This window comes from Equus caballus, chromosome 22, assembly GCF_041296265.1.
Source record: "Equus caballus isolate H_3958 breed thoroughbred chromosome 22, TB-T2T, whole genome shotgun sequence".
In the NCBI taxonomy this organism is placed as follows: Eukaryota; Metazoa; Chordata; class Mammalia; order Perissodactyla; family Equidae; genus Equus; species Equus caballus.
The window spans coordinates 39,353,670-39,372,154 of record NC_091705.1 but is presented as its reverse complement, the minus strand read 5'-3'; the positions used below and the strand labels follow the sequence as shown (position 1 = coordinate 39,372,154).

At 59.9% G+C, this 18,485-nt stretch overlaps 1 long non-coding RNA gene across 4 annotated transcripts; it reads right to left on the bottom strand.

Annotated features, from left to right (window-relative positions):
* Nucleotides 1–4,898: 4,898 nt before the first annotated feature.
* Nucleotides 4,899–17,810, bottom strand: LOC106782413 (uncharacterized). Of its 4 annotated transcripts, none has more exons than XR_011430612.1 (5): nucleotides 16,285–17,810; nucleotides 10,289–10,697; nucleotides 8,008–8,176; nucleotides 7,553–7,615; nucleotides 4,899–5,319 (listed from the first exon to the last, which is right to left on the bottom strand). It is a non-coding gene; the product is annotated as an uncharacterized lncRNA (long non-coding RNA). The 4 variants fall into 4 exon arrangements; XR_011430611.1 differs by lacking the exon at nucleotides 16,285–17,810 and adding an exon at nucleotides 13,278–13,376; XR_011430613.1 differs by lacking the exons at nucleotides 10,289–10,697; nucleotides 16,285–17,810 and adding an exon at nucleotides 8,326–8,451.
* Between the last annotated feature and the right edge of the window lie 675 nt (nucleotides 17,811–18,485).

Sequence of the window (18,485 nt, the reverse complement as noted above, 5' to 3'; positions counted from 1 at the left end):
CAGAGAGGGGGTGGGGTGGGGATCACGCAGAGCCTCTGGGGATGCAGCGAGGAGCCCCAAGTGCATCCTCGGGACAGCAGGCAGCCATGGGAGAACTGAGCACCGGGGGGAAAAAGGGTGGAGCATCTCCCCAGCACGTTTGCAGGGCCTGCTCGATGCCCACACGTGGGCTGATTCAAAGTCCAAGTGGCCGAAGGTCCTAGGGAGGATGACTTTGCTGTTTGTAGAGCAGTTTCCCACCTGAGCCTCCGGCCCCGGCCCCAGCCCTTGCTAGGGGCGATGCTGGGCCTCAGTTTCCCCTCCTGTGAAATGACAAGAGAACAGTCTCCCTCTGAAGGGGACAGGCGCTCCCAACTCCAACGGGGATGATGATTTGAATCCCCAGCAACTGGCAGAGCAGGAACTCCCCAAGCGCCTGCCGTGTGGTGCAGAGACCCTCAGGGAGCACGGCCCTGGGAGCTCGGAGGGGACGCCCAGCCGCTCCTGCGGGCTCTGGAGCAGTGATGCCTGAGCCAGATCCCAGCTCTGCCCCTCAGGAGCTGTGTGCCTTGCACACATGTCTTGGCCTCTCTGAGCCTCAGTTTCCCCATCTGTAAAATAGGGTTAATAGTAAGACCTCCCTTGTGAGTGCTATGAGAATGAACTCGGTTCCCATGTGCAAGGCAAGGAGAGAAGGCCCGGTACAGTGGTCGTTCTTTCTGACTCATTCCCTGAATTCCTTCTTTAAGCTCCCCCGCCGGCTGCCCCCCACAGACACCCTAGTGCTGGACCTCTCAGCTCAGTGCTGCCCGACAAGTCCAGTCCCGCCTCTCGGCTCCACTTCCTCCCTGCAACCAGACGGATTCTTCCAATCACATTTCTCCTCTGCTCCACACGGCCGCAGCTCCCCACTGTCCCCAGAACACAGTCCCCACAAGGGGACTGCGCACGTCCCCAGCCTCCTCTTGCGCCACCCTCCCTTCCCCCTCTGCCCTCCAGCCTGAACGACCTCCAGGCCTCCAAGCGTTCCGTCCACCCTGCCTCAGGCCCTTTGCACATGCTGCTCCTTTTGCCCAGAGTGTCCTTCCTCCCACTATTCTGCCTGAGCTAACTCCTCCTCCTGTGGGGGATCATCCGGGGCTCCCTAGGGCGCCCAGACATGGCTCACTTCCCCGTCACAGCGCCTGCTGAAGGGACATGTCAGAGTCCCCGGCTAGGCTGGGAGCACACAGGGGAAGGAACGAGGTCTGAGCATCTCTCTCCTGAAGACAAGAGGGTGTCTGGGCAGGGAGGCAGCGGATACAGCGAGTGTGTCGGGCGAGTTGAGGTGGCGGCGTCATGTCGAGACGAGTGGAGCTAAACCAGGCCGAGAGGAGTGAAGCTGAGTTGAGACGACAGGGAGCCGAGCTAAAAGAGCCCGAGACTGAGCGGGACCAGCTTGGGCTGAGTCGAAGAGGGGGCTTGAGGCGAGCTGGGGTGGAGTGAACTCGGTTGAACTGCGTTGAAGTGAGTTAAGTTGAGCTGAGTTGGGTTGACTTGGGTTAAATCACGCTGAGTTGAGTTTTAAACTGAACTGAGGTGCGTAGAGCGGAGGTAAACCGAGTTAACGGGACCAAGATGAGTGCAGTCGAGATGCAGGAACTGAGTTGAGTTGAACCGAATTTGAGTGAGTTGAGTTTTGTTATGTTGAGTTGAGGAGTTGAGTCAAACCCAGTTTAGGTGAGTTTTAAACAAAGTTGGGTTAAACCAGAGTTTCCCAACTTTCTTTTTATTGTTGCCCCCTAAGGAGCATTTGTAGACATTTTTTTCCTAGTTCCCTCCCTATGAAATTGTAATGCCACAGATTTACTGTATGTCTGTTTCTGTTTTGTATGTATATCTGGGCTTTATACATAAAAAAAGGTAAGTTTTTTCACCCCAGAAGCATCGATTTCCACCCTCTTGGGGGCAATCTAGCACCCATCACACCGCCCATCACACCACCCATCGTCCCTGAGAATGTGTAAGTTAGGCTGAGCTGAGGCGAGCAGAGCCGCACCTCTTCAGAGTGGCTCGGTGTTGTCTTCCTGGAGGAAGGGTCTCTGATGCAGGTGGAGCCCACGCGAGGCTGAGGCCGAGGCCAGGCCGACCTCAGCTCCCGTGCCGCTTCCACCAGGCACCGCTCCCTGCAGCCCTGTTTCCTCACCTGTGAGACGGAGAGAGAACAACAGAAGGAGGGACAGACGCACAGGCGCGGGAGCAGGGATGAGCCCGCGTGCGGAGTTTGGTGGAGGGCGGCCCTTGGTGGGACGTGGAATCTGCGCACAGAGCAGGGCGTTCTCAGACGCCCGGAGGAGATCCAGACTCTGGACAGAAAACATGGCCCAAAGGGCTGGATAGTGACAAACGAGAAACAGCAGAGTGCCCTGGGGCCGGGTCGGGGAGGAGACAGACCCAGCCGGGCCTGGGGGCGCTGCCCGCTGCCCCAAGACCCCGAGCCAGCGCCATATCCACAGAGCCACTCCTGTCCCCAGCCCGGGACAGGGGCCCTGGGAACGGCCCGTGGACCCCGGGACCCTGTGCCGAGTCGCGGCTGTCACTCCTCTCCTTAACCCTAGAAAGCTTCTGTCAGCATGCACGGTGGTCCTGAGGGCCCAGAGGGACGTCCCCCAGCAGGGCGCACACCCAGGGACCCCCTGACAGAGAGGTAGGCTCGGGAGCCAAGCAGATGGAGGGCCCGGCCTCCAGCTGGCGACCTCACCTCTCCGAGCCTCAGTTTCCTCGCCGCAACAGTGGGAGCACCACCCCACCTCACAGGGAAGGAAGTCGCCAGGGGGGCCTCACACCGTCATCGGGGACACAAGGTCCCGAGTTTAGTCCCACCGACCACACACCTACTATGTGCCAGGCACCAGAACCAGCACTTTCCGCCCACGGCCCCAAGGCCCACGGCAAGCTGGGCAGGCAGAGCTGGGATGCACCAGGCTGACACTCCAACCTGCTCTTACTCACAAGGCCACAAGGCCGGGGGGACGCCAACCACTTCTTGAGCACCTACTGTGTGCCAGGCACTGTGCTGAGCATTTACAGGATTCACCCGCCTCGTGCTCACAATGAACCCCATGAGGTCAAAACAGCTCCATCCCCAGGTGAGGAAAGCGGGGGTGCGGAGAGGGAGGGCCTCAAGGACCCAGAGGTGAGGAAAACTGAGACCTGCACCCAGGCCTGTCTGAAGCTGACATTCTAGAACTTTCCACCACACTGACAGTAAGAGTAAGAAGAGCAGCCGACCTGTATTAAGCGCTAGCTGTGTGCCCGGCCTGCTCCTGACACCTTATCCACATCGTCTCACTTCGTCCACACCACCCTCTGCAAGGGGTGCTACGATCATTTTCTCATTTTCCAAACGAGGAAACCGAGGCTCAGAGAGAGATGTGAACTTGATCGGGGCCACACAGCGGGAAAGGGGCGAGCTGAGACTCGAGCCCAGGCGAGCTGGCCCAGTGCCCACGCCCTTCATCTCCCCTCTGCACCCCTGGCTCCTGACTCGCCTCCTCCAGGAAGCCTTCCCCAAGATGCCTCCCCCCGGCCCCCCCTATCAATGCACGCGCCCTCAGCCGTCCACCGTGCACGCGCTTGCCATGGGCCGGAGCACCATTTGTCCCAGAATTCATCCTTTGGCGGCCACCCCCTCCACCAGCCTGGCCCCCACAGGGGACCCTGGACCAGCCAGGGCCCTACCTGCCCCATGATGATTAAGTGGACCAACTGTGACCCGTGTCCCTGGACCAGGCCTCGCGCTGGTGACCTCAGCCGGGCGTGGTGAGGGTGGGAGGATGGGGAAGCGGTGGAGACATTCTGTGGGAGGATGGGGTCCCCCCGCCGCCCGCCCGTCCCTGGGAGGAGCTTTGGCAATCGGAGAAGGCAGTGGGCCCACCAAGAAAAGGAGGAAGAGAGCACAGGCCGAGGCAAGAGGCTCGTGGCCGGGGTGAATCAACACCCAGTGGGCGGCGGGGCCCGGAGGGTGGACTCCACAGAGCCGCCGGCCCAGGAGGGAGGCCAAAGGCGGGCGGAACTCAGCGGAGCGGGGAGGGGGCACACATTTCGAGCCCCTGTGTGCCAGCGGCCATTCGCCCAGACCTTCCCAACTCTGCCCAGCGGCCCTGCAGGGCAGGGGTCCACATCCCCATTTAATGTAGCAAGATACCCGAGATCAGAGAAGTAAAGTGACTTGCCCAGGGTCACACAGCATCTAAGTGGTGGAGCTGGTATTTGAACCAAGGTCCGTGGCCCAGAAAAGGGGTTAAAAGCACAGTCTTTGTCGTCGGACCTGGATTCCAGTCTGGGCTCCCACTTGTAACCATGTGGTCTTGCACATGGCACAGCTCCTCTCTGGGTCTCGGTTTCTCTGTCCGCACAACGGACGTGACAACACACCAATGTCAGAGATTGTCAGGTGGCATCTCTGAGCCAGCACAGAGCTTGTCTGAAATCAGAGAGGAGGAGTATCATGGGACAGGTAGTGTGGGCCCTATTTGAATGCCCCCATTGCTGGGGAGCTCAGTCTCTTACAGAATAGATTTTCCAGCCACAAACTTCTCCTTACTTTGAACTAAATAAGACCTGCCTTTCCCTGGGACCGTCCCAGGCTGGCCGTGGAGCCCCCCTGCCCCCCTCTCCTCCTCTGTAAAATGGAACCGCTGACCTTGTGCAGAGGGCTCGGTTACTTGACAACCGAGTCCTGGCCTCCTACTGTGTGCCAAGCATCGGTCTCGGCACTGGGGACACAGAAGGAAACAAGACCAACAAAGTCTGTGATCCTGTGGGGCTGATGCTTCACGGAGAGGACACAGACGTCAAACATAAACTCTTCAGAAATATAATCACTAGATAATCTTTTGTTGGGGAAATCTCAATACCAGGAGCATCCAAACAACAGAGAACATTTAGAATTTATTTTTCTGATCTTCCATTTTTTAAGTGACATCATTGTACAAATCAGATGATGCTCCTTCTTGGCTTAAAACCCTCCCATGGCTCCCACCGTCTTCAGGATCAAGTGTAGATGCCTTGGTACAGCCGACACGCTCCATGTGGTCCGGCTCCTACGGTCCTCTCTGACCCCCCAGCCCACTCCCCTGGAGCTGCCCAGGCACCCTCACTGTTCCTCCAACACCCCACGCTCTTCCAGTTCTCAGGGCCACCGTCCCTGCTGTTGCCTCCACCTGAAGCTGTTCCTCGCACTCTCCAGCTGGCCAACTCGTCCTCGGGACAGTCCCCCTCCTCGTCCCGGGGAGACGCATCTTGGCCCCGTCCAGCCTATCCGCTCGGCTGGCTCACTCGGCCTCCTTCTCCGGGCCCCTGCGAAAATCCACGCAGAACGGAAAGAAAAATAGCCAGGAAAGAGCGTGAGTCATTTGTTTACAGGCTAATTAATTACTAAGCTCGAAAACTTGATTTCCATTCTTCCTTTTTTTCCCCTCTCTGCCCTTTGAGAATGTTTGGAATCCACATTGTTTCCCAACGCAAAAGTATGTCAAGGTTATTTTTAGCAAACGCACATGACCGCCGGGACTGTTATTCACGCCCGCGTCAGTGGGGAGCCGGCCACGGGGCCAGGCTGCTTCGTGCTGTTCAGCGGTGGCTCCTGGCAGGCGGGCAGGTCTGCAGGAGCCCTGACGGCCTTGGCGTCCATGGGGACCCAGGCCGGGTCCAGGGCTGAGGGCCCGGGGGCTCCAGGCCACAGTTCCTCCCCTGACCAGGGGCTGCGCTGCAGGAGGGGCGGGGCGTTCTCCCAAGCCAGGTGCACAAATGGCTTTTTCCTAGACTCGTCGGTGGGGACCTGGGACAGGTCTGCGGCTCGCCCCTCCACGCCTTGCCTTCAGAGGGCAGTGGGAGAAGCCTTCCTGATTCACCTTTGGTTCACCCAGGATGGAGCCGTCCTCGCGCTCTGTCTAGCTGACACCACTGCCCCCTCTGCTCACGTCCCCGTCCCCACCCCGCTCCCACCCTCCTCACTCCTCCCACCAGACGCTGCTCGCCCCCCTGCTCTCAGAGGGCCCAGGGCGCAGAGCGGGGGCCCCGGGGGCAGGCACGCTTGCCAGGGGCTTCCTTCCACGATGGCTGTGCCCCTGTCCTGGGACGGGCCCAGCCGCGGTGGGGAACCTACTTGCAGCTGCCTCACGGGGATAAGAAAGGACCTGTCTCAACAGACACTGTCACCCAGCGATAAAGGGGACAATACAGCTGTGGGGCAGAAGACCGTCACCCCCAGAAGGCTGGCTCTGTGATGGTCCCTCTGTGTCCCCAGTGCCTGGCACACGGTGGGCGCTCAGGAAGGACGTGCCCGCTGACGGTGACCTGAGCTCCAGGCTTACTGTGCATCATCGGTTGAGTCACTTGCCTTTTCTGAGCCTCCGTGTCCCTTCTTGCAAATGGCAACTGACCTCTAATCCTAGAGCGGAGGTGGCACCTTCAACTGCCCACGTGAGCCAGGTAGGGACACAACGTGAAATGGGGGGGGGCGACTGACGCCATGTCCCCTGTGTGGGGACAGCCACTCCTCAGCTCCAGCACACAGCACCTGTGAGCCCAGAGTCCCCACATCTTCCAGAGATCCGGATGTTTGCAGACAGTGTCCTAATTTTTCAGTGTTGGCAGCTCATTTTGACTTTCAGCAAAAGAACCACATGGGCCAAACCCAACGCACCTGGAGGCCAACCTGGCCCATGCGCCACCGCCGGTTTAAGGCCTCGGTGGTGAGCGTTTGTGGCTCCCTAGGTCTCAGCAGGCCTGTCCCGCCCAGGCCTGGAACAGGGCAGGAAGGAGCTGGCGGCGCAGGCCTCAGCCCGCGTGGGAGCAGCTATTATCCCGGCTTAGGGGGCCGGGCCGACTCGCCTGCAGGCTGCGGGCATCGCCTGCCGCGCTGCGCCTTCACTTAATTAAGGAAGCCGATAAGCATCGAGGTGGAGCGTGGAGATAGGTCCGGAGTGAGTTAGCACACTGCGGCTGGTGAATGGATCTGCTGTGAGTGGCCCAGACAGGAGATCAGATTAGGACTCGGTGTGAGCCCAGGATGACCCCGGGTCCTCACGCTCAGGGCCCAGCGGCCCCTTTCTCGCCCTGACTCCGCAGGCCTCAGGGCCGGGCACAGCGTCTCCTGGTACCTCCCTCCTGGCCACAACTGGCCCTGCAAATGGGCATGTGACACAAAGCTTGATCAGCCAGCCTCCAATACCTGCACAGGGTGCCAGGCCCCATGCTGGGCACCAGGGACAGCAGTGGAACCGAGGCAGATGAGGGCCGGTCCTCAGAGGGCTCCGGGTCTGGGGAGGAGGCTGATGAGAAGCAGGGGAACACAGCAGCCCAGCGCCGGGTGAGCGCGTCAGGGAGCTGGGCAGCATGGGCCACTCGACAGGGCAGCCAGGAGGACCCCCCCAGCTGCGACCTGCAGGCCGCGGAGTGTGCCCATAGCACCGTCCGCACGCCACCAGCCGGAGAAGGGGGCTTGCGATTCACGGAGGCGCGATCTGCACCAATGTCACCCCTCCTGCCACCCCTTCACGGATTCAGCACATCTCTGTGGAATACCTACTGTGTGCCAGGCCCAGGCTGAGCGCCGGGGGTCATCATGAACAAGACAGACAACAGGCCCTATCTAAGGAAGGAGAAAGACAAACAAATAAATAATGTATCACGTGGTGGAAGTCAAGAAGAAGGACTGGGGTGACAGCTAGCAGGGTAACCAGGGAAGGCCTCCAGGAGGCGGTGACCTTGAGATGAGACCTGAGTAAGGCAAGGGGCCCAGCTGTGCGGCAGAACTGGGGGAAGAGCCCGAAGGCCGAGGGAAGGGCAGTGAAAGGAGGTCAGCCCTGCCCAGTGCGACAGGGAGGCCCGTGTGGCGGGAACGCATGAGCCAGGGAGAGAACAGTGAGACAGGTGGAAAGGCCGGGGGCCGGAGCAGGCAGGGCCCTGTGCCCTCGGGAAGACTCAGAGACGGGAGCCATGGAGGGTTCTGGGCAGAGGGCCGAGAGCCGACTTAGGACCCACCTGGAAGCAACGGGCCCCTCGGCCGCGCGTGGGGAGTGGGCCAAGCGGAGGAAGGTGGAGTCGTGAGGCCGCAGAAGGTGCTCTGACCCCCTGGTTGGAGGTGGAGGGGACCCTGGCTGGATTCTGATGTATCTTAAAGGGAGAGCCGACAGGACTTCCTGACCGATTCCTGGATGTGGGGCAAGAGAAGAGTCGACTCACCCGCGTCTGGGCCCGAGCACCCAGGAGGACGGACCTGCCCCTCCTGAGAGTGGTTGGCCGTGGGTGGACCCAGAGCGCGGTCCGGACCCTGCCCACTCCCCGAAGCCCCCTGCTGACCCCAACCCCAGCTCTCCAAGGCCAGCCGTGGAGGGCGAGAGTGAGGAGCTGGCCCCACCCAGGCCTCCGGGCAGGAAAGGGGCACCCAGGGCCTGGCCGCAGGATGACACAACACTTAATTTCTCCGCCGAGTTTTGCAATGGGCACCCTTTATTGACTGGCGGAGCGAGGGGATGTTGCAACCGCCCCAACGGGTGATCATGGCTGATGCCAGGCCAGGCCCCCGGCATCCTCTTGACCCACAAGGACTGAGTCCCAAACAGGCCAGCCCGGGCCTGGCCGTGATGGTGGCACAGCAGGCAGAGAGAGCGCTGGCCTCAGAGCCCACCCAGTTGAAAGCTCAGCTGCTCCACTGGGCTGGTGACCTCGGGCAAGTCACTTCCCTCTCTGGACCTCAACTCTTCCTCTGAAAAAACGGGAGCAATTAAAGGAATTATTCTTAAATTACTGTAAAACTGTTACCCAGCACACCGTTTAACGATTATTGAGCACTTGCTGTGTGCCTGGCCCCGTGCTGAGCGCTTTCTGCACGTCATGTCATTTAATCCTCATGTCAACCTTTAAACTGTCATTTTCCTATTTTGCAAATGGGGAAACTGAGGCTCAGAGAGAGGAAGTGACTGGCCCCGGTCACCCAGCCTGTCAGGGGCGGAGCAGGGACTCGGGCTCAGGGTCCGACTCTGAACCCTGGCTCTCTTGTCAGGATGCCACCATGGCTGTCTCCTCCCCCGTAAAATGGGAATGACAGGCTACAGGGCGTTAAGCAGCGCCCCCCTCGTGGCTGGTGTCTGGCACCTGGGGGCACTCAGAACACAGTGGGCATTATTATTGTTAGCAGAATTGTCGTTACTGCCAGCACACCCCTAGGGTTTCCAGGCAGCCGGCATACCTCCCTCGCCCCGGCCCTGCCCCACTGGCCCTGTGGGGCACGGACGGGACACAAGCTTCAGACCCCTCCAGCACGTGTGCCCTGTCACCAGGGCCACGATTCCCACCACCACTCCAGGCCATTTATAGGCCAAAGGAGGCCACGGGGTCAATGACAATCCCAGAGTGATGGGTGCCACGGGACAGTCCCGTGAAAGAGGGTCATTTACCCCATCCAGCAGAGGCGGACGCCAAGCCAGAGAGAAGGGGACAGGGACGTCACTCCCACCATGACGGGCCTGACTGTTCAAGGCACTGACGCAAGGCCTTCCTGGCAAAATGTCTGTCTCTCCCCGTCCCTGTCGCCCTCCTCCCTCTTTCCCTCCGCGTCTCTCGGCCTCTCCGCTGGGTCTCTGTCTCTCCCTCGGATCTCTGGCCCAGGCCCCTTTTCCGCACACACACCCTCGGCCGCCTACCTCCTCTCCGCTCCTGGCTCTATAAATATTTACTGAGGTGAAGGGGTCTGGCCACCTTCTGTGCTCGAAACCCTCACGCAGCCCCACCTCCCTTCCCACAGCCGCCACCCAAAGACCCCCCCTCCCAGGAGGGAAGGCAGGTGGGGGTCCACAGCCTCAGGGATGCCGGGAACGCCGGCACAGGGGTCCACAACCCTGGCCCCAGCTGGATCCCCTCTTACTGGGGAGGGCAGACTCCACCCACGGCACCCTGAGGGCGAATGCTGATTGGCCCAAGTCAAACGTCACCCTCTGCCTCCCCTCGCAGAGATTGGCTGAGGCTGGACAAGGAATGCGACTATGGCAGCAGGTGAGGAAGTCTGCCAAGGGACTTCTGGGAGCAGTTTCTTCCTAAGGGGACACTTGAGGGCCTTTTCTTGCCTTGGCCATGGCTGTGTAAGGAAGAGATGGCAGGAGCTTTGGCAGCTGTCATGGAGCTATGAGGAGCTAGGCTGGGAGGAGATGGCAGAATCACCAGACGGGAAGAACCTGGGGCCTCAGTGATGCCCAGCCCCGACAACCTCCAATTTGCCCAGCCATTATTCATTCAGTCATTCAACAAGTATTTATTGACCACCTACTGTGCTAAGCGTTGTGTTGGGCACTGGGGACGCAGCCAGGAGCAGTCGACATGATCCCTGCCTTGTATTCTGGGGTAGAGGACAGACCTCAGACGCATAATCATCTGAGCAAGTGTCAAACAACGGCCACAATGAGGCCTGCGAGGAGAGCTCCCTGGAGATGAGACCAGAAGGGGAGCCGGGGAGGCGTCCCTGGGGCTGTGTCTCAGGCCCGGGTGCCCAGCAGAGCCTGAAACGAAGGCTGGAATGCAGGTGACTCACTGAGGAATGCTTGCGGAGAAAAGGAGAGAGCGATGCAGGGCAGGGCCTGGGCCAGGGCTAAGCTAGGATGTGTCTCAGCGGCGTCCAGCTTCAGCCTGACCCCACGGGGAGCTCTGGCATGTGAATGGCGCTGCGGAGTTGATCCCACCTGGAACCAAGAGGGTGGAGGTTTGTTCCCCTGATTTAATCTGTCATTGGCTGTGTCTGCCTCTGATGTGGGGGTGAGAGGACCTCCAGGATGAGGCAGTCCTGTTCAGTGAGGCAACTCTCCAGAAAAGGGCTCCAGCCAGGAGCGCTGAGCTGCCGACACTGCATGGCAGCTGGGAGCTGGGTGCAGGGTCCAGTGTAAGGGAATCTGAGTGGGTCACCACAGCACCCACCACAGGAGGTCCCCCTCCTCTGAGATCTGGGCACTGACTAAGTGAAGAGGAGAGAGGAAAGCATTCTAGTAGAAGAGACAGCATGTACAAAGGCCCTGAGGCAGGCATGAGTCAGACTCACTGAAAGGAAACCAAAGCAGCATTAACAGAGGGAATGAGCGAGAGAGTGGGGGTGGTTAGGAGAGAGGGCAGCCATCTTGCAGCACCTGCAGGCCATGATTCAGAGGTGAATCCGTATTCTGAGGGCAGTGGGTGTCAGGGGAGACTGCTGAGCCAGGTGGGATGGCGATCCTGCTCACACCATGTAAGGCTCCATCTGGCAGTGCATGGAAAGTCGACATGGGGCTGAGACTAGGAACAGGAGACCACCTGGAGGCTGTTGAGATCGTGCAGGTGGATCCCAAGCCTGAGCGGTGGAGGGAGGGTGCTGGGAAGGGCCACGGCCAGGCAAGGCTTCAGGAGGTGACGACAGTGGCAGTTATCGATCACTCCCCGTGAGTCAGGCGCGGCTCCAAGCCCGTCACAGACAGTAACTTATTTAAGCTCATCCGTGCGAAGGAAGAACTTATTACCCCTGCTTCACAATGAGGAAACTGAGGCATGGTGGGATCGACACCCTAGAAATGGCTCAAACCCTCACTTGCCAGAACTTTCTGTCCCGCCCCACTGTGCCCCAGGACACTTGTAAACCTCAGGCATCCAGGGCACCTTGGGGCAGATCAGGCACCTGGACCCCCTCCACCCCCAGATGGGGACACGTGGGAATCCACCACGTCACCAGTCACTTTCTCATTTCTCCCTCCTGGAGACATCAGTGTGGTTATCATGTCAAGGTCCCCAGCCACAGACCCCATTTCCACCCAGTTCCTCGTGCTCTCCTCTGGGGCGGGACCCTACCCCCGACCCCGTGTGACCCAGCAACCCAGAGGCAGGCAGGTACTTGCCCGAGGCCACCCTGCATGTCCCAGGCGCAGGTGCCTGCAGCTGAGGCGAGGTCACCAGGGCCTGTGCTGTTATCTGTGGCCGGAGGCAAGGGGCCCGGTGGGACACCTGGGGCCAGTGATACTGTGGCCTGTGGTCCCGGGCTCCGTGAGGACAGGCGGGCCATGCCCAGCCCGGAGATTATCAAGAGCAGATTCTGGCCAGTGATTCATTACGACATCACAGCCATGGCTGCCCCACAGGGTCTGCAGACTCTGAGGCAGGATCTTCCTGGACTGGGACCGGGGGAGGGGTGGGGATGGTGCGGGGAGACCCCGGGTCAGCAGAAGGCCCTTCCTCAGAGGCATCCACACCGCAAAAAATGTCTGGGCCACTTCCTGATGGTCACTGGCTCACTCGTGGAGCCCGGGCTGTGCATCAGGCCCTGTGGGACACAGTGGTGACCAGCAGACCTGGTGCCTGTCCTCAGGGAGCTGACACTTGTGTGGAGGAAGCAGGCAGTGAATAAGGAATCCCATTAAGAGAATGGAGAAGGCAGAGTGCTGGGAAGGAGAGGTTCACGGGGCTGCAGGGGTGTGTACCAGGGAGGCCTCCCCACTGCGGGGACTTTGATCTGAGGCCTAAAAGATGCACAGGGGAGGGCTCTGGGAGGAGGTAGAGGAAGAGCATATGGGAGGGGTTGCAGCATATGCAAAGGTCCTGCGGTAGGCCAACTGCGGAATGCTTGGAGGTAAAAGGGCAGAAAGGGAGGGCCAGAGTGATGAGGTAGGAGCAAGAACAGATCAGCAGGTCCCCCTAGGCCGAGGTAAGGAGCTAGGATTTTAGCTTACAGGCCATGGGGAGCCATGGAAGGCTTTAGGCAGAGGTTGACGTAGAATTGATCAGACTGGAGTCCAGTGCATCAGCTACACAGGGTGGCCTGGAGGGGCCTGAGTGACTACAGGTTCTAAGACCTGAGAGTCGAGGCCTCCTGGGTCTCCCCCTTTCCAATAGTCAGCACCCCAGTAGTCAGCAGGCAGAGGCCTGGCTGGGCAATCCCAGGCACACCATGGCCCCCGGCTGCCCACCCTCACCTGGACCTCCCAGGGAACATTCCAGGCAGCGATTATCTTAGTTCTGAGCACTAATTAGCCCGGTTCCACCTCAGGCCTTCCTAGCTCTGCTCCGAGGGGGCCCCAGGGAGGCCGCCTCTGGGTCGGAGATCCTGAGGAGCGACTGCAGGGGCAAGAAGTCAGGAGCCTGAGCTGGCTCCTAGGTCCACTCAGAACTGTAGCTGCCACCCGGAGGTGTGGGACACGCCCTGCTGGGGACGCCTCCCGCACCCTCTGCCCCCGCCCCCGCCCCTCCCGGCGTTCCTGCCCCTAGCCACTACCCGCCCCCCTCCCCGGGAGCTCACTGCCTCCTACCCTGCTCTGGTCTCTGCCTCTCTCAGCCTGAATCCGGCTCCGTGTGTGTCTCTCTTTCTCTTCCCCTCTCTCGGTCCTTGTCTCTCTCTCTCTCTCTCTGCCTCTGTCCCTCTGTCTCCTCATCTCCCTGCCGCCCCACCCCCGGGCTCAATGCCCAGCCTTCCTCCCCTCCCCCCAGCCCGGGTTGGGGGCTGCTTTTCTGCTCCCAGCCCCTCGGGGGTAAGGCGTGGGGGTGAGTGTCCCTGAGCAACCTCCAGGTGGAGGAGTGAAGACGGTGCCCACACCGCTCCAACCCTGCCGGTTTTTCCAGCTCAGCCCCGCCCTGGACTGGGCCACCCCCTCCCGGGGACCCACCCTCCCTGAGCCAAGCAGGGCTAAGGCAAGGTGAGGCCTGAACGGGAGCGTCCTGGGAAACGGAAGCCAAAGCAGGATTAAAGGCCCGGGCCCTCTGCACCCGTCCAGGCTCCATTTACATAGGGGGAAACTGAGGCTCAGAGAGGGCTTAGGGTCGCATAGCTAATTACAGTCAGAATTCGAACCCAGGATTTAGGAGGAGACTCAGCCATAACCAAGGGTCTCCCTCCCGCTCCCGGCCCCCGAGTCTCCTTGCCCAGAGGCCAGGCTGGTCCCAGTGTCTTATGTGTCCTTCCAGAATTGTCCGTGCATTTCCATATTCCTCTCTTCATGAATGTTCTAACACAAGTGGAGGAACAATAGGCCTCGTTCTGCACCTGCTTCTGCGCTTAACCACATCGTGGAGGTCTGCTCTTATCAGAGCCTTCTTCCTTATTTCCAACTCCCGCTGGGTCCTCCAGGGAGGGGACCAGCCCCGGAGGACTGAACCAGCCCCCCAACCATGAACGTCCCGGTTCTTTCTAGTCTCTTTTTTATGTAGAAAATGTCGCAGTGACCCCCAAGCCCCTAACACACAGGCACATACGTGCACACACACACACATGCTCACACATGCATGCACACGCCAGGCTGCTGGCCTGCAGGGTCCAGTGGCCCTGGAAGGTGGCGGTGAGCCCTGCCCAGGCCGAGCTCAGGATCACAGAGCGGAGCTGGTTCAAACCGCAGGTTTCGGGGCCTGCTCCACTCGAAGCGGAAATGTGGGCCAAAAAAACCCCGGAATCTGCATTTTTAACAAACGCCCCCAGAGAGGGAGTCAGAGCCGGGGGCCATGGCAAAACGGGGGGCTGTCCAGCTGGATTTTCAAGCAGTGTTTGCAGCTCCCAGGGCTCCAGGGGGCCGCCCCCCATCTCAGCAGCTCCCTGTTGTTCCGTTCACGTGCTGAGGCTCCGGAAGAAGTCGGGGGGCAAATAAAAAAGGTTACACAGTGAAATAACAGCGATAATGAAGCTGAAAAACCAATAGATGGGGAAACAGAGGCAAAGAGAGGCCATAGGACAAGCCCGAGACTCCACGGCCTTGGTGTTAACATGCAGCAAGGCTGAACTTGAACCCAGGCCTCCTAACTCGCAGGCCAGTTTTCTGTTGCATTCCGTCCCACCCTGGACAGTCTCCCGTCAGTCAGCCGTCGCTCCTCCACCCCCACCTGCCCCTCCCCCACCCTCTCACTGCTCATGCCGTCATCCAGCCCACCCCCACCCGCCTAAGTCCATGCACCCGTCTGTCCATCCATCTCTCTGTCCCTAGACACAACCACTCACCCAACACCCATCCTCCACCCTCATGCAGGATTCAGGGCACCTACTATGCGCCAGGTGCCATGCCAAGCGCTGAGAACACAGCACCAACATGACAGCCCTGTTCCCACCCCGGAGCTCAGCGCCTGTGGGAGGGACCCACCACAGCAGATAACCACACAGCTGTGCCCCCAAACGGGGGTCCTGGCTGTGAATACTGTGCACAGGAATGGAGGGGAGCAAATGGGGCTCCGGGGAGCCCTCTCCTCTGAGAATTAAGTAATGAGCAGGCCTGATCCGGGTAAAAAGGAAAGGGAAAGGCGTTCGTTGAGGAGGGAACAGCGTGGGCAAAGCGTGGAAGGAGGAATGGCAAGTTGCAGGAATGAGAGAAAGTGGGGGGAGGGTTGAGGTGCAGGTGTGAGCGGGGACACACTGGCCGTGCTGAGGACCTGTCTGATTGGAGCCCCAGCGACAGGGAGAGGGGAAGATCAGAGGGGCCGAGGGGCGGGGTAGGTGCCACAGAGCAGAGGCCACCAAGCCAGCAACCAGGCTCCCGGAAGCCCACGCGGGAGACGGTCTGGGGAGCTCCCCTCAGGACTGGGTCCTGCCCCCTGCCTCTCTCCCCAGGGGAACCAGCCCCGGCCTGCCCTCCTGGCCGGTGGGAACGCTGTCTCCCTGGCCCCCCGCCAGCTCCCAGCTCCCTGCCAGCCCCAGCCCGGCTGCCGCCTCCCACTCACCTGCCATCCTGCCCCACTGCAGGGGGCACCCCCTTCCTGCCCAGCTCATCTCGGGGCACCAAGCCCTCCATGGGGGGAGGCTGGGCATCACCCACCCCCAAGAACCTCATGAGAGCTTGGCAGGTCACTCCGTCCAACGCCTCCCTCTGCATACCCTCTGCACTGACCCGATGCTGCTTAGTGAGTGCCTACTGTGTACGAGGCACTGGGCTTAGCACTTCCCACCGGGTTCTTTCCTTTTGCGCTCTCTGCTTCCAGCTGCCACCACCCCTTAACCCCGGGAGGAAGAAGTCAAAGCAAATCCATCCTCTGCTCAGAACCCCACCGACCCACTGCCACATATACACGCCACCTTCTTCATCTCCTCTCCTCCTTCTCTCCCCTCGCTCACAACAGTCCCTGACACCGGCCTCCCAGAACGGAGAGAGCAGGATCCCACCTCAGGGCCTTTGCACTTGCTGTTCCCTCTTTCTCCAGACATCCCCATGGCCCTCTCCCTTAATATCCTTCCACATCTTTGCTTAAATATCGCCTTTTCTCAGTGAGGCTTTCCCTGACCTCTGTAGTTAAACACAACATTGCACGCACGCACACACACACACTTCTTCTCTCCTTCCTTACCTTATTTTTCTCCACAGCCCTTCCCATCTGACCAACTGTATCCCCCACAGCGAGAATGGAAACTCCATGGAGACAGGCTCTGGGGCTGTCTTATTTCCTGCTGTATTCCCAGGCTGAGCACCATGCCTGACACACAGTAGGGGCTCAGTGAAGTCATTCATGGAGCCCATCTTTGAGAGTCTTCTCTGTGCCAGGCTCAGGGTCACAGACACAGCAGAGAACAAAATGGAAACACTGTGGGACGCGGCCTCAGAGGCCCCGGGTCCAGGACGGCACGCAGCCACTTCCCGCCTGTGGGACCTCAGAACAATCCTGGAGGGCTGCAGGGCAGCCGGCCCCCGTGCCGCCCCACTGGCTCCCTCCATGCACCCCGGGCCATTCAGTGTCGTAATTCTTCTCGGGCAAGTGCTGGGCACGGTTATGGCTGATAGATATGGTCGTGCTCTTAGAAGTTTCACAAGGAACTCCCGTTGACCAAAACCCACCTCAACCGGACACTCAGTTACCCAGAACCAGGTTTTGTGGCTGTTTGTTTGTTTTTGTCCTTTGCTTCCGTTGGTTCATTTACCAGCCATTTATTTTCTGGGCACCGAACGTGTGGATGTCACGGAGGGTCCTGGACCCTGACGTCCAGGAAGGACTGACACACAGGGATTCGAATAAGGAGAGAGACGGGCTGGCAAACGGGGAGGGGGCGTGAAGCCACATGAAGGCACACTCCCTTCGTGGGTGGGGGGTGGTGAAAAGGGACCCACTCTTCTGGACTCAGGTTATAGTTCCGTAAAAAGCTTGTTTTAAAAAGTATAACAGAAAAAAAAGAAAGGCAGGAAGGCAAAGACGCGTAGGCACAGAGATGAAGGTAAAGCACAGGCAAACGCCTGCAGGTTGCACCCAGATCGTAAAACCGCCCTCGGCTGGTGAGGGGGGAGGTCCCGGCCGCGGTCCCAGATCGCCTGCAGCCTGATCAGAAATGTCTCCACGTTTAAAAAGAACCGATGTATTACTAGCATCCTTTTAAATCAAAAGTCAATCGTAAAAAAGGCCGAAAGGCCAGCCAGGGCATCAAAGGGCAGCTCCACCACGTGCTCCGGGGCCACACTCGGGCCTGGCCAGTCCTACTTCCCGGGTCTCAGCCCCGCTCGGCTGCCGATGGAAGCCGGGCCCAGAGGCCCGGCTCCTCTTTGGCTGCCTGTGGCCTTGCACAAGGCACGGCTTCCCACTTGCCAGGGTAGGAAGGTGAGGTCAGCGAGGTCCCCGGCGGGGACAGCAACACTCAAAGAATGTTCCTGAACGTCTAAGGGGTGACCTCACCAGGTGCCACCACCCTGCCCAGGGCCAGCGACCTGAAAATGCGGAGCCCCTCACTCTGAAGTCATCAGAACTTTGGGACGCAAGAGCACAGCATTAAGCAGGGAGCGGGGCCCCGTGCGGCGGCCCAGGTCGCGACCCAGGAAGCCGTCCCGGGTCCTGCCTCAGCTCTCCAAGAGCTGTTCCAAACCCAGAATGGAAATTAAGTTCCTTTCTCCAGAACTTTCCATTCCGTGCTGGCTGCTTTAACACGCTGGTGTTTTGAGGTCTGAGGGCAAAAACAGGCCGTCCCCCATCCCACAAGCAGCAATAACAACAGCAGGTATTACTACTGAGCACTTAGTATGCGCGGGCGTTGTGGCGAGTTTTGCACACAATTAACTCCTCCACTCTGCCCACTGACGCTGTTGTAGATGCTCTCAAGGGCAGGCTCTGGAAGTGGAAACTGAGGCACAGAGTGGGGAGCCGCTCACTCTAGGTCACATAGCCAGATGAGGACAGAGCTGGGATCCGCACCCAAGCCTGTGGGGCTCCACAGCCCACGCGCTGGCCCAGGAAGGAAGGTAAAGGCCACAGGAGGCGGGCGGAGGCTGGCAGAGCCACCCCAGGCCAGGGAACGAGGCTCCGGGGAGGAGCAGCCGGCTGGCCGCCCTCTGTCCCACTGCCTCCCCTCCCCACTTGGAGCCCCGAGCTCTGGGCTGGAAAGGCCTTTGCCAGGCGGTGGTTTCGCCATCCCTCGCCAAGCCCCGGGGAGCTTCTGGGAGCTGAACAGGGCTATCCAGCTGGGGAATACAGGCCAGAGCACTGGGTGAAGAGTATGCCCCAGGGTCACCCAGGTTCAAATCCTGCCTCTGCTACCCACCGCTGTGTGACCTCAGACAAGGTAATCCCCC